Here is a 16436-nt window from a genome sequence, read left to right on the forward strand (position 1 = left end):
ATGACTGAATTCTGTCCCTGTTGAGCACCTCATTCATGACTTGAAAACACTTCTGTCTGTGTTTTCTCTTACTTTTTCATATATATTCTGACTCACTCAGAAAGGCCAAACCTCTTGTACTTCACAGGTAAATCACAGGTTTTTTATATATAAATATATATTTATGGTAGTTTGTCAACAATCAGGTGGAGCAAGGTAGTTAGACCAAAAATCGGGGGGGGGGGGAGCAAGTGTACAAATCCCATAGCAGTGTCACCACCACCAAAGAGTAGTCAATTTATAGTAATCTGCTTTCGAAAACACTACTAATATGTTTTGTTCTATTTGACAAGTGAAACCTCTGCTACAGTCATGGTGGATTTTTATTGGTAAATCAGTGGCCTAAGACCTCTGCAACAGTTATTGCCTACAGTGGAATTTTAACCTTTGATCATATATTCTTCAATTTAACAAGCTGTATGCTAGTACACAGCCATATATGCTTCAGAAATACCTCCTTTTTCATTTGCACATGTGAGTAATAATTCAACTAAGTGTTCAATTGAAATTCTGAGCAGAATAGACAGCTCATCAGTGGGAAAGGATTTCCTGGATTAATTAAATGTTTTGCTATTTGAAATCAGGACACTGCTAATCATTTGTAAAATACCACTCATTATGCATATAGAATGATTAGTAATGTCATAACATTTGCTAATCAGTTTAGAAGGCTTCCTTCAATATGTATGTGTTGTACCTTGTTGTGTGCTGCTTTTTTTCAGAAGTGCTTCATTTTCTAGCTTATTTTAATGCCTAGTAATAAGGAGAGGGAGGTTTACATGTTTAATCCTTATCACATTAGAATTTGTATTGCTGTGCTAGTTTATGTAACATATTCATTATTTTTGACCAGAGACAATACTCTGAACTATGTCCGTTAAATTTTGGCAAAACCCATATAAAGACGTGGCACAGGATTAACAAGCATGAACCTGTTTTGTTACTGGGGACACGGCATGACAAATACCCCAACTTAGACTGAGTAGTCAATTTTTTCAGGGAACAAAATGAGAAGACATGAAAATACAGTACACCGGATTTAACAAAATTGTTTAGAAGTGTTCAGAGAAGAGGAGATGCTGAAATAATGCTGTACACAATCATTTAACAGTGCATAATGTTCTGCAATAGTTTAATAATGCTCTGCTCCACACTGTTGTCTTGCTATGCAGTATAAAGATGGCTACTGTGTAATGAAATATTCAGCACATAATCATGTTGCCACAGATTACAAGGCTGCAACATACTGTTCTTATGGACTTCAATGGCTCTGCAAACAGTAACAGTGTTATTCCTTGTAATGATACTACGTATCATACTTAGTAGAATACTGTAATAATATTGCAATGCACTGTTATGTTGCTTACATTCTATAATGTTCCTATATACCAAAAGAAATAGACTAAATATCTGTATCAGTCAGGATTCCAATGACCTAAAGAGATGGTGTTTTATCCAGCTCCATTAAGGAGTGGGCAGAATGTTCTTAAAACACAGAAATAGTTTGCTAGCAGATAATGGCACTTGTTCCTCTTTATCTGCCTATTTCCTTGTTTGTCTAACAAGCTGCAGATATTACTATCTGTCTCAGCTAGACCGTCTTCTGCATGAAGACATGCGTGAATGGGCATAGGTTGAAGGTTGTGCATCAGGCCTGGCAAGCCGGTATGTAAAAATCAACTGCCAATCATTAGCGGACCAGAGTTTCGCTGTGGCGACCCCTAACCGGGAAAAGCCGAAAGACAGAAAAATGAAGAAAGATCAAAAGAGGTTTTATTCTTTGATTTACTAAACAGAAAGAATGTGCTTAGGGTGTGGCAGAGAAAGGCTGAAATAATGTCTGTGTGTGTGTGTGTGTGTATATATATATATATATATATATATATATATATATATATATGTGTGTGTGTGTGTGTGTGTGTGTGTGTATGTGTGTGTATATATGTCTATTAGTTAATAAAGAAGAAGGAAAGATTATACTTGAAACAGGAAAGATAAATATTCTGAGCAAGAAATTTACTTGAGAAGTCTTTAAAGGCTAAGGTGGGCAGAGCAATTGGGAATGATGAGGGTCAGTCCAGAAACAGACAAAAAAAAAAAAAAGAAACTGTTACAGGAGATATCTAAGTGAATTGAGGTCTAGTGAATCTGTATGATAAATGGTATTGTTTTAATAAAATGCATTCATTATCCCTTAGGAAAGTACTAGCCAGCATCATCCATGTAACTGAGAAACTATAGTGGTTAATTTGTGTGCCTCTTTGTCTTCTAGAAAATGACAAAAAATTGAGTTTTGACTGCCAAAGTGCATGGTAGCAGTAATCTGTAATCTCTTTCAAGCTGTCTGAAGTCTGCCAGATTTGACAAATTCACTCATATGATAGCACAGTCATATCCAAAATACTGCAACAACCAGCAGGGAGCATTGCAGTATATTTACGCAACTTCTCCCCAAAATGAATAATCTGGCAAAAACTTTGAAATATAATTATGTCAAGATGGTGGACTTACCAGAGGGAAGGGAGAATAATACAGTTTGAGCCTTCCAGTTGTACCGACTATGTGTGCCATTAAAAGTAGATGTATCCGTGCTGTAGGCCATAAGGCTTACTAATACAGCCCTACCACCACATATGAGATAGGAAAATCACCCTAATCAGCTAATATTCAGCATGATCAGTTACTAAAACTGGAAGCAGTGAATCACATGAAGGAATACTTTATGGCTATAGGCAAACCATGACTCTGCCTAGATCTGGAAGAACTGCATGACAGACAAAGCACCTGCACTAGTAGCAGAAGACTGTTGGCGACGTTAGGCAGTTTTAGTGTTGAAGTGGCTGGATGGGTTGTAGCTCTTTGTCTCACCCGAAGCTTCCTATGCATTCGCTCAGGTAAAAGCTCTCACCAGTCCAGTACTTCTTCTGCAACCAAGGGAGATGGTCAGAGCATGCAGGAAACACAAAGGCTACCTACTAATGAGTCAAAATCAAACAAGTGTTCCTATAAGACAATATGCCAGAGAGTCCTGTCTCACATCAGGTGAAACTTCAGCAGTCCATCCAAACCATAATGCCCCATACAGCAAGGAACAATAAGGAATCACTTCACCATTCTAACCTCTGGCAGCAACAGGGATTTCAGTGAAGAAATAACTGGGATAGATGTTAAAGATCCCCAGGAATGTGATGTATCTCCTCAAAAGATGAGGAATACCAGCAGGAATCTTGGCCTTGTTCAAACTACTACATGCATTAACTGGTGCTTGCACAGAAATTGTGGAAGTAACAACTCTGTGATCTTAGAGTAGAAGATGACTTTGGCAAATAATCACCGTATTTGAATGTAGCAACAACCCAAAGTAGTCATCTCAAACTCCCCATTACCAAAGTGAAGAATAGCCATATCTGGGATACTGCAACTGCTATAATGTTTGGGAAACTTGATACACATTTATTTGAACCATAGCAAATTAAATGAGTTTATAGTTAATTTACTTTAGAAGAACTGAGTCATTTACAAATAAGGGTGGTGCACCTTTTTTTCACTATTGACACTCTATTTTCCTATGAGCACCGCTAAATTTTCATTTTTAAATTAACTGTAGCATAGTATTTTATCCAATAATCAGTAATTTAAAGGCAGTTACATCCTGTGTTGTTGTGGTCCAAGGGAGATGACCAGAGGAAAATCAGGGAGATGGACAATAAGGAGGCAATCAGTATAGAAGGCTATAAGATTAGTCCCTTATCTTAATATTCCGGAAGGATCCATGAGGGTTTATATTCCAGAAGGACCCATAAGGGTTTATAAGCTCAGCAGACTGTGTAAGTTCATTTTTAGTTAAAAGGTTTTATTTTTATTTTTTAACAAACAAAAATGACAATACACCAGAAAACAGTTTCACCTGAGCTTCATTGGGTCCATCTAATAGAGTGGTTTGTAAAGTGGTTTACAATTTGATTATTGAAAGTATCTGCTTTTATGAGGATATCATCAGACTTTATTAGCATATTTGTATCATATGTAATATGACAAGGTATGGCTGCCTTTGTGGGGCTCATATTCCTTGAAGCAAATTATGAAAACTTTATTAGAGAAATTTTTTCTGGTTTGACTTGTCATTATCAATGCTTGCATCACATGTAATATGAGAGGCTGTGCCCACTTTTATGGGCCTTATATTTCCTGAACTACATTCTTAAAGGCTAATCTTCTCTTGTTTGGCAAAATGGATTATAAGAGGCACATATACATAACTAATGTGACCAGTTCTCCATTCTTCTTCCTGCTGAAAACAGACCTTTTTATACGCAGGGGAAGATGTCACTTAAAGCCACATTAGGTGACTCCTATTTCTTTTTTTTTTAAAAAAAATACATGCATACATATTAACAGCGTACAGTGGAAACATGTTGCAGAGCTCATAGATGTGCACAGGTAGGAGGAAAATGTAAGGTTTACCATTACGACATCGCAATTAACTTGTGCGACTCGTCATATATCTGACTCTAAAGGTCGTTTACTGCACTTTCAAATGCTGAAAACACAGAAAGTGCTAAACAACAATATTTGTATATTGGTATTACTGAGTTAAAAGTTAATAATATGAATATCAACATAAATTGACATTTTTCATGCAAATCTAAATTTATTGTTTACTTAGTGTTACGTAATTCATGTACTGCATTTTATTTTGGACAAACGACTAGAGAGTAAGGTCACAGAATTTATGAACATGAATATGTTATAAGTATTGGTCTTGATAGAAATGCCCTTAGTAAGCATTACAGCATTACACATTACAAAGTTGATTTTAAAGTGATTATTATTGATCAGGTGTCTAATTTTGAGAGTTCATTTGATGCTGAGGATGAGTTGGACTGTTGGGAGTACTTATAGCAGATTAAGTTAGATGCATGCTCTCCTCCAGGTCTAAACGGTAAAGAAAATGTTAACGTTTTTTTGAAGAGGAAAGGAATTAAGTATTAATTGACAAATTAAGGTCATGTGATTTTAAAACAGTTTAAAATGGAGTGTTTTATGATGCAACATTCAGTCTGAAGGAGTCTTATGAATAAGACAAAAATACTTACTGGATGTCTAATAACGGATTTTCTGTATTTTTTATTTTAAGCCATTTTTCTTGAAGTTGTTTGTTATCATTTATTGTTTGCTTTCCATTTAATTATTAATTTATTTGTCATTTGGTTCCCTAGGAAGTCTGACTGAGTGAATAAAACCCATTTTCAATGGAGGCCTGGGGAGAAAAGCTCCATACAAAGAATAAGAAATTAAATAGTATTTAATACAAATTGAAAAACAAAAAGAAGCAAAAAAAAATCACATACATACATTTTTACATATAGTGGTAGACAAGCATATCTCAACCTATTAACAAACTAGGGGTCTTTATAGAAGTCTAATATTCATAAAGGCAGATACAGTATAACTTTTACAAAAGAAGTTTAGGAATACATTGAAGGTAGGTTGTGCATATGTAGTTCATGTGTGCATATCCTTAAATATACATAAATGAATTTGAAAAGTTATTCCAGACTGCTTAGTTACCATGATTCTGAACGAAAACATAAAAGTTAGGAGCTAAAATTCAAATTTCTGTACCACTGTATTGTATGGAACAAATGTTTTGTTAGATATTATATTGTGTAACAGTACATATCATAAATGAGTACCAAGCTTAAGTTTGACACAAGTGATTAACAAATTAAGGTGCAATTGATTTATTTTTCTAGAGCTTGACATTGCAGTGACTTCACTGTGATATGATGATCTAACAGCAGTGTGGGAGGAAGAGACCGCTATGTTGTTGATACAGGAGAAAGAAGCCCAATGAAAAATTGCTTTAGCAATGTAAGAGCACATTTTGACTGCTGATTTCTTATCTTCTGTTTGTTCTTTGGTGATAGCAGTATTGAAAATTGTTTGTGCCAAACTTACGGTACTGGTTACAGAAGGTTTTTTTTCATATCCAAGAGAGTCGTATTCCTTTCAACTGTCCCTGGATTTCAGAGACATCCCTGATTTTGGCTCAAAAATATGTCCATCTCTCCTAGTCTGTCATAAAACTGGCAATTTTTGGAGAAAAGGTGGTGGATTACACTACTAGGCAACTACTACGAGGATGACATAATGGTTAAGGTGTTTACCTTAAAGACACAAGGTGCAGGGTTTGATTCTCACATGGGGTAACTGGCTAGGCTTCAAATGGCTCAAAAGGGCAGTTAGCCTAGTACTAACCTATGAACAACAATTAGAGTGTTAGACTACTTTTACTTCAGAAAATGCATGTTCATTCACATTGTCTTATTCTGTTAACTTCTCAAGTTAATATCACTAATATTTTAAAAAGTTTCCCTGATTGTACCTGATTCTGTCAATAAGAGGTTGGGAGTACTTAGAATAAACTTAAAAAGAATGAAAATTAGTGATTTAGCGGAAAGCTATGCATTGCTAAAGGAAGTTCTATGAAAAGAACTGTAAGCGATAAGGCAGTGTATAAAGGAGACATTAGCGGAGACGCAGTGGCACAGGTGTTAGCAGTGCTGTCTCAGAGCTTGGTTGTCCTGTTTAATTCTGTTACATTGCCTTCTCTGTGGATTCTGCATGCCCTCCCTTTGTTGTCTTGGGTCTCTCATTCCTTTCCAATTCCCAGAGATGTGCCATAGGTGAGGTGGCAGGCCTCCACATTGCCCATAGGACTGCATGACATGTGTAAGTGACATTGTGATTATTTTGCTGGTGGTCCAATCAAGATCAGGTTTCATATCTTCTAGCCACTCAGTGCCAGAAATGGCTTTGACTCCCTCATAGCTCTGAAATGGATCAAGCAGGTAATCAGAAAATGAATGAATGAATGAGGAATTTATTGTGACAGTTTGCCCCAGAGTGCTAAGGATAAGGGAAATAGCACAGCTATTCTAAGCCTGAAATTTCAATATATAAAAATTTAAACTTGCATATCCAAAGTCAAATAAAAATATCCTGTCAATAAATGCTCTCTGTCTCTCTCTGTCTCTGTCTCTCTCTCTCTCTCTCTCTCTCTGTATTGGGGATGCCAAAAGTCCTCCTTGCGTTTTATCCCCATATTCCTACAAAGAAATGTTACCTCTGAGTCATTATAATTCAAAGGTCTTTGCATAACCCCTATCCACTTTGTTATATGGTCTTGAAATTTGATACTTCCGAAGTTCATGCTTCAAATACCTGTACTGACCAGAGGAGTATGACCTAATAATGAGTCAGGGTTTACTTCCTTTCATACAAAGACCGAGTGATATTACGTCAGTTAACCAGACAGTGCTGTTTGTTAATGACATTTTCGGCCAACAGGCTTACATGGTTAACAAATGAAGACATTTTGCCCAAATGTGATCCATAATGGAAGAGTCTAAAGGCATGAGGATGTGTTAGTTAAATTTCTAAACATAAAAGGTTTGGGAAAATAAAATACCAGAGTATAAGAAATACTCAGTTATGGAACAGAATTTGAAAAGAGTATGAAAAAGGTGTGTTGCGTGTTTACCATAAACTAGCAGAGCTAATGGAAAACAATTGAATACAGAAAAGCTGGGAAATTGGGTTATTATTCAGATTTATTTATTTAGTTATTTATTTAGGTATTATTGACATTTGAACACTGGGAAAATCCAGCTGGGTAGGTGCCCATTTCCAGCAGACACCCAAGGATAACAGCTCCAAAGTATTACAAAAACATTTTAAGAACAATAATTTCACATGCTTCAAAAATAATACAAAAACATCTACAGGTTAAATGATTATACCAATAGTAAGATACCAAAAGAGTCCAGGAATGAAAAACTGAAAACTTCTATATGGAAAAGAGACAAGAGAGAGTGTTTCATTCAAGAAGACAACCTAATTACATTAGAGCAACTAATAATAACATATAGGTAAGATAGAACAATGTGGCTTCAACTTCAGTCCTATATAAAATGTATATCTGACAAATTAATCTGATTCCACAAAATGCTAGGTCATCAATACATAACTTAATAAAATTATTTACTTCTTTTATACATCAAAATTCAACTATAGAAAGTAAGATATCAACTATTTATAGAATAATTAATAAAGAAGCAAAAAATATATCAGAAAACTACTGGAATTACTTTACCTCAATAAATAATATGACACCCACTGAATTAGATAAAAAAATATTTTGGAATCAGCTAAACACACTACATCATCTCTTAGATGGAACATTTATACATGGAAATTTATAAATAGAGTATTTTATACACCACACGAATTAGAATTGATAAGTAATGATAAAGTCTTATGTTGGAGATGTAAAACAGATTCTAAGCCTGATTGGTCACACATGTTTTATGACTGTATAGTCTTAAAGAATTATTGGGGAAATATCAATAATCTTCTCCAAATACTTTTCACAGACAGATTTGAATTGACTAAATCCTTAATTCTGTTTAATACTCCAATTCCCAGATATATCAGGAAAATCAAATACCCTCTTTTATGGTCTGTTTTGGCAGCAGCTAGAAAGCCAATAACCAGAAGTCTGAATATGCTCCTACATATGATGAATTCTTACTGAAATGTGTTTGATGGAAATGATGACTATTAAATCAAGATCAGATAGAATATCCTTTTCATACAATATGTGGTCCAATTTAAAAAATATTCTAGATAAAGATACTAATATAGCTCAATGATTTTTTTATAATTTTTATAATGTTCTGTTATATTGTTCTAACTAGACACTGTTGTAAATACTTTAGTTGACATTTCTGTTGTTCGTTTTGTTTAGAATTGCAAGTAATTTCTTTTATGAATATCTGTAAACAACTCTTATTATTACATACATTTTAATACAAATTGTTTAAAGAAAAAGAGAGAGTGTTTAATGAGATGAAGACTGGATGTTAATAAATAAGTGAAGTAAAATATAATGGGAAGAAATAAAAAAAACTTACAGAGCATGTCTGAGATGCCAGAAATGGAATTATAGGTTAAAAGCAAGATACATTAAACAGTTAAACAGAAAATGTTTAAGAAACTATAGAATACATTAAGGAGTTTCTAAATAATAAAATAACATAGATGTGTGGTTTTCCAAATGATACATATAACACAGGTCCTGAACTGTATATACTACATATCATTCAAAATATATAGACTTATATAATTGACTGAAAGGTTTTTGGTAGTTTTATTAAAGTTAAAGTTTGCAGATATCAGAAGAGAAAAACATAAGGAATATAGGAAAGTGAAGACTTGGAAATGTGATTACATAGACATCACTTTGCTATTAACTAAACATTTACAGAAGTACAGTAACAGAGATGATAAATGTCAGTTTAAATAAAAATAATAAGGTGCTGAGCCAACACGGCTGTATATAAAACAGACTTTATTAACATAAATACTGGAGTAAGCGCTTTCACGATATCCATATCGCTTCATCCGACTACTACATTCATACATTTTTACTTATTTAAATACATTACTAACCAATCAAATTAGAGGCATTCAAGGTACAACCAATAAAAACTTCTCACTTGTTAAAAACACAAAGTGACAATAAAATAGACATAATGAACAAAGCCATTTGAACAATAGAAATACCTTTAGAATTCCACTGTCTTATTCAAGTAACATAAATGTCTTCTGTGACATTTTTAAGAAAAAATTGAACATCTTAACTGTGGTAGATGTGCTGAGAGACATAATAGGAGACGTGCCAAGCTTTTCATTTAGGAATAAGAAATCCTTGAAGATGCATTTATGCTATAAGCCACAAGGACAAAGGAGAATAAAAGATTCCAGTAGAATAGGCACTTATATATACAGAAATTGTGCAGCCTGTAAGTTTATTTACACAGATACCGCTTTCATACATCCAATATTGAAAATTAAAATAGATTTGGAATTTTATGCAGACTATAAAACCAGGAATTTAGTTTAGTTTAGCTTTTGTTAGACTTGTTATGCATTTTATATAGGTAAAATGAACCGTTCATTTAATGAATGGATTTTAGAACACAGTAGAGACATTAGAAATAATAAAGATACAAATGTCCTTGCTCAGCATGTTATAAAGGGAGGTTTAGATCATACTTTTAAATTCTTTGTACTTGAAGTGGTAGACGAAGGTATTAGGGGGTGGAGATTTATTCAATAAGACAGAAATTGCAGAACAGAAATGGATCTTTTATTTTAATGCAGATAAATCACCAGGGATCAAGGATGTCATATGTCTTAAACCTTTCCTTAAAGCTAGATCTCTTAAACACTAATATTTAGTGTTTTGTATATATATATATATATATATATATATATATATATATATATATATATATATATATATATATGTATAGATGGTTGTAGTCATGCATATGCATCAGCTTACAATTCTATTTTATTGTCATTTTGTATTTTAACAAGTGAGAAGTTTTTATTGGTTGTACATTGAATGTCTCTAATTTGATTGGTTAGTTATGTGTTTAAATAAGTAAAAATGTATGAATGTAGTTGTCTGATAAAGAAATATGGATATCGTGAAAGCGCTTAATCCAGTATTTATGTTAATAAAGTTTGTTTTATATACAGCCATGTTGGCTCGGCACCTTATTATTTTTATTTAAATTTGTTATGTGTGTCTGGGGCCGATTCTTTATCTGGATACTTGTTTTTTGGGTGTTTAAATGACAAATGTCAGGCCTGTGGCATAAAAAAGGAAACCACAGACTAATGTATTTGTAAGGAGACACATTTCTGTGACAGTCTGTAGTGAGGAGCTGAAGAGATACTGTGTTATGTAGATTTTGAAAAGACTTTTGAATCAGGTAAGATAAAGGCATTAAAGAAATCATAGCATTAGGGGTCAACAGATAACAGATAACCTGTATTAAAAGGATGTTGTATGACATAATGGGACACAACTAGATGTGTAAAGGGTCAGAATTTGTTTAATGGACACCTTGTCAGCCATTCCTGTGACATTTATTCATCTAAAATTAAAATAATAATAATAATAATAATAATAATAATAATAATAATAATAATATGGAATTACTGTAGAATTTACTAGGATGTTATTGAAAGGTTTACAACCAGATAAAGTTTCAGCTTATGCAATCAACCTATTTTAGTGCAATAAAGAAGATGCCTAGATTGATGTAAGATTGACAGAAGAATTTTAAGATTAAAGAGGCCTAGAGTTCAGATAAGCAAATAAAAAATTGGTATTAGCTATAAAGAAATGTGTTAAACATTAAGTGTTGCATATGTGTTTGCTCTGACAGACAGGATTTAGAAATTAAGAATGCAAGATACGGCTGAGAGGAGAGCGTGAGGTAGTGCAGGTGAATTAGTATTTATAAAGCATTAATAATATACTTATTCTTGAAAATAGGGTTTATTTACCAATTGCCAGAGAAGCTAGAAACAATGGTAAGATGTTTATGGTTTCATGTATTATTATGCAACAAAAAAAATCCTCTAAATAGTACTGTAGGTATTGATAAGTGGCAGTATCTATAAATTACGTAGTCATAAAAAGATTTTGGTTGTACAGTGTGGCACAGATCTCCATGTTCTCATGGCAGTACTTGTTAAAGCACTTTCTAGAAGTAGGGTACACTGCATGAATTAGCAGTTAGCCCTGCAGCATTGTCTAGGTTTCTGATAAATAGTCTAACCTTCTCCTCAGAGGATATGATTGGTTTTCAACAGTTGGTACATATATAAGTCCATGTTATTCGTAGGTTCATAGATTCATACTAGGCTATCTGCCCTAGGGCATTTATAAGCCTAGCCAGAATGTGTTTGGCTTTCGCCACCCATTTTAAATTTATTTTGCTATGCCCTTTTTCGAGGTTATAGGTTCATAGGTTCATTGACTGAGGGGTTCATCAAAGCCTAATAGTATGAATTTGTAGATTACATTTATGCAACTCTGAATGCTAACATGACATTTCTTCACTGCCAATATCAATCTTAAAGTTAGTAATTAGGTTGGGACATGGGGATTTAATCCTCATATCACTGTGTAAAGGGCTTATACCTCTGTTTTGCATGTGTGTGTGTGTGTGTGTGTGTGTGTGTGTGTGTGTGTGTGTGTGTGTGTGTGTGTACGTGTAAGTATATATGTATTTGGGTAAGAATATATGCAAACGTGGATGGTGTGTGCATGTTTGGAGTCAGATGCATCTCATGTAACTGTGACGTAGTCATAAGTGATGTATAGTGCAGCCACTTGCTCAAGCAATGATGCACACAGGATGTCCGTTAGTGCACTTTGGGGCTATGTAAGTGTTAGTTTAATTACTGGATACCTGTAAAACCATAATCTAACCTCCTCACTAAAGACATGTTATGAGCAGTGTCCATTTAAAAGGAGTATTCCCGCTTTTTAACACGAGTTAAAAGCAGTGTCAAAAAACAAATCCCTGTGCTCTGCATGCCCATTTCAAATATCCCCTTTCTCACAAAAATAATGGTCATTAATATTACCCATTTATAATGAACAAATCTATCCCTCTTGTCATTCATACATACTGACAACAAGTAGAGTCCATTTAAGTTAATTATATCAATACTCACTGCACACTTTCCACCAATATCATGATGTTTTCTTAATCCTCCCTACACTGGCTGTATATCTTTTCATTTCTTAGGTGCCCCTACAATTTTCACCAGTATCATGATATTCTCTTTCTCCATCCTTCACTAGTGGTATACCTTTTCATTTCATAGGTGCCCCACAATTTTCACCAGTATCATGATGTTCTCTTTCTCCATCCTTCAATGGTGGTATACTTTTTCATTTCATAGGTGCCCCCACACTTTTCAACAATATCATGATGTTCTCTTAATCCTCCGTTCACTGGCGGTATACCTTTTTATTTCATAGGTGCCCCCACACTTTTCACCATTATCATGATGTTCTCTTTCTCCATCCTTCACTGACAGTATACCTTTTCATTTCATAGGTGCCCCACAATTTTCACCATTATCATGTTCTCTTTCTCCATCCTTCACTGGCAGTATACCTTTTCATTTCATAGGTGCCCCCACAATTTTCACCATTATCATGTTCTCTTTCTCCATCCTTCACTGGCGGTATACCTTTTCATTTCATAGGTGCCCCACAATTTTCACCATTATCGTGATGTTCTATTTCTCCATCCTTCACTGACAGTATACCTTTTCATTTCATAGGTGCCCCACAATTTTCACCATTATCATGTTCTCTTTCTCCATCCTTCACTGGCGGTATACCTTTTCATTTCATAGGTGCCCCACAATTTTCACCATTATTGTGATGTTCTCTTTCTCCATCCTTCACTGACAGTATACCTTTTCATTTCATAGGTGCCCCACAATTTTCACCATTATCATGTTCTCTTTCTCCATCCTTTACTGGCGGTAGACCTTTTCATTTCATAGGTGCCCCACAATTTTCACCATTATCGTGATGTTCTCTTTCTCCATCCTTCACTGGCGGTATACCTTTTCATTTCATAGGTGCCCCAACAATTTTCACCATTATCATGTTCTCTTTCTCCATCCTTCACTGGTGGTATACCTTTTTATTTCATAGGTGCCCCACAATTTTCACCATTATCATGTTCTCTTTCTCCATCCTTCACTGGCGGTATACCTTTTCATTTCATAGGTGCCCCACAATTTTCACCATTATCGTGATGTTCTCTTTCTCCATCCTTCACTGGCAATATACCTTTTCATTTCATAGGTGCCCCACAATTTTCACCATTATCGTGATGTTTTCTTTCTCCATCCTTCACTGACAGTATACCTTTTCATTTCATAGGTGCCCCACAATTTTCACCATTATCGTGATGTTCTCTTTCTTCGTCCTTCACTGGCGGTATACCTTTTCATTTCATAGGTGCCCCAACAATTTTCACCATTATCATGACATTCTCTTTCTCTTCCCTTGAGTGATAGTTTACTTTATCATTTCATAGGTACCCCCCCCCCCACTACTACCTCCTGCTACCTTGAACTGCTCAGATGCTACAAAACAATTTCTACATGTGTTGCTTATTGAACTAATTAACATACTACATGGCTGTTGAAGAAATGCTGCTGTTCTGTGCATTCATAACATGCCTGAATATATTCATTTGCCTGTTCCATTTCAGCCTTGTGACATGAAGAATTGGTGTCAGTGACAGCTGTTATGACATATGTCAATGATATCACAGCATGTGCCATCATACCTATACACACAGTATCATGTTCCCGGACAGTCTGATATGAGCATGTGCCATCATACCTATACACACAGTATCATGTTCCCGGACAGTCTGTTGTGAGCATGTGACATCATACCTATACACACAGTAATATGGTCCCACAAAGTCTTTTCATCCCATATCTACATTTTTTTACATGTTCAGAGCCATCAACATCACTTTCATGACAGGAATTCATTACAACAGCTAGTCCTGTTGTAAGCTAATCACGCATTTTCTTTATCTCTGCATCAGATTAAATACATCAGACCTTTAGGCTTTTATTTTGTGGAATTAAGTGGTGAATTATGTGGTATTATATGATGCATAGGTTCTTTGCATCAGAAAAACATTTCCCCTTAAACAGTATGCAAACATTTTATCCCTTGCATAAGTGTTTTATGAATGCCATCTGAGAACAAAAGGGGACCAGCGTAATCAACATAGTGCTCATAACTAGTCTTGTGCATGTTATGACTATAACAAATAGGATTTGTCTTGATCTGGTGTCTTGATTTTGGAATAGACAGTGGTAAATTTCATTGACTAATGGAACTAAGCAAGCTACATTACAGGGGCATGGTGAGCAGATTATAAGAAAACCTGAAGACTGATCAACATTAAAAAATAGAAAACAAATATATGGTAAGCTGAGGTTGAAGCTGAAAGGAATGGGTGCAGCATTTGGCACACATTCTTATAGGTCAGGCACATTGTAAGAATCCTAATAGGACAAAACATGACAAAATGCATATAGGCCATTTTATGGCAGACTACCCATGGCAAGCTAGGTGTAATGAACATCCCAGGAATCAATGCAAATAAAGTAAGGTTGTAGTTAGCAAGATGCGTGAGAGGCCAGGAGTAACATTTTTGTTCAGAAAATTTATATACAAAGGATTTGAAGGTTTTTCATTTTAAAATTAGATGATCAGTTTTAGTTTCCAAGACTCATGTGAGATATGAATTTATTAATTTATATTAGGTTCATTTATATCAGGGTAAATGTTTAAATGGTAATTAAGGCAGTATAGCAATGTATTAGCTTATGGTACTTATGTGTTATTGCAACCAAATTTTGAGCAGGAGAAACGGCTCATTTGCAAGCCCTTCTCCTGCTGAAAACTTTTGTCAAACTTATTTGGCAAGTGTGGCACCTACACCTTTATAAAAGTGAAGTAAATATTTATTTCCCTGTGTAAGACTGCTGTATTGTACAAGGTATGAAAGTGAAAGTTGTCCGAATGTGGAGCAATGAATTTGCCGTTCATTCATCTGCTACTGTCCGACCTACAATTGCACAGCAGCAAAAACTATAAGACCTGCTGGTGTTGGCCACCGGCAATGTTTCATGCTACTTTTTTTTGTATAATAGGGAACTGTACTTTGTTTTGGAAAGGGCACTCATTGTGTGTTTACAACGGGTCTGTACATGTAAGTCAAGTACCTGTGTTGTTTTGTGTCCCATTATTCCTTCTTAGTTACCGGCAGTTACAAGCTGCTACAGAAATATTTTATGGAGACAACCAGCTGTGTCTTCGTACTCAATGCCTGATTTGGTGGAATTAGTAAAACGGTAGGTCTAGAAACAAGGTTTCCCTTACTAAAAGGGCTTGCTTACTCATTCCTGACCAAATATTACCTTCCGTGACATTTGAAAATTGTCTGTAAAGGATGCCACCCAGGGAGAGGCATTTTTCCATTCTTCCTTTTCTGGCTTCACAAGCAATGTCTCTGAAAACTAGTTAGGAGTTTACATACCCCTTCTGAGGTTTAACAGTAATCATTTCAAGAAAACACAGAGAATTCTCCTAGGCTGACATTGTGGTTGCGCTAATACATAAGTACCTAGCTTACATTACATAGGAGGAAAACGGATGAATATCAGTTTTAAGTGTGTTGCAGTACCTAGTGCCAAATTTCCAAGTTAATGAATAAGCATTAATACTTTTAAAATAAAGCGTGAGTATTATCTGTATATCTATCTTATTATCTGTGTCTATCACACATATATGCAAATATATATGGTTAGAGTCTCTAAGAGTCTTACAGACTGCTTTTTCAGCCTGCTGATTTCTTTTCATATAAAAATTTATTACAGTAGGATCTGAAAATTTGCCTTTACCCCTA

The sequence above is a fragment of the Protopterus annectens genome, chromosome 14.part0 (genome assembly GCF_019279795.1).
Source record: "Protopterus annectens isolate FY-2018-M chromosome 14.part0, PAN1.0, whole genome shotgun sequence".
In the NCBI taxonomy this organism is placed as follows: domain Eukaryota; kingdom Metazoa; phylum Chordata; order Ceratodontiformes; family Protopteridae; genus Protopterus; species Protopterus annectens.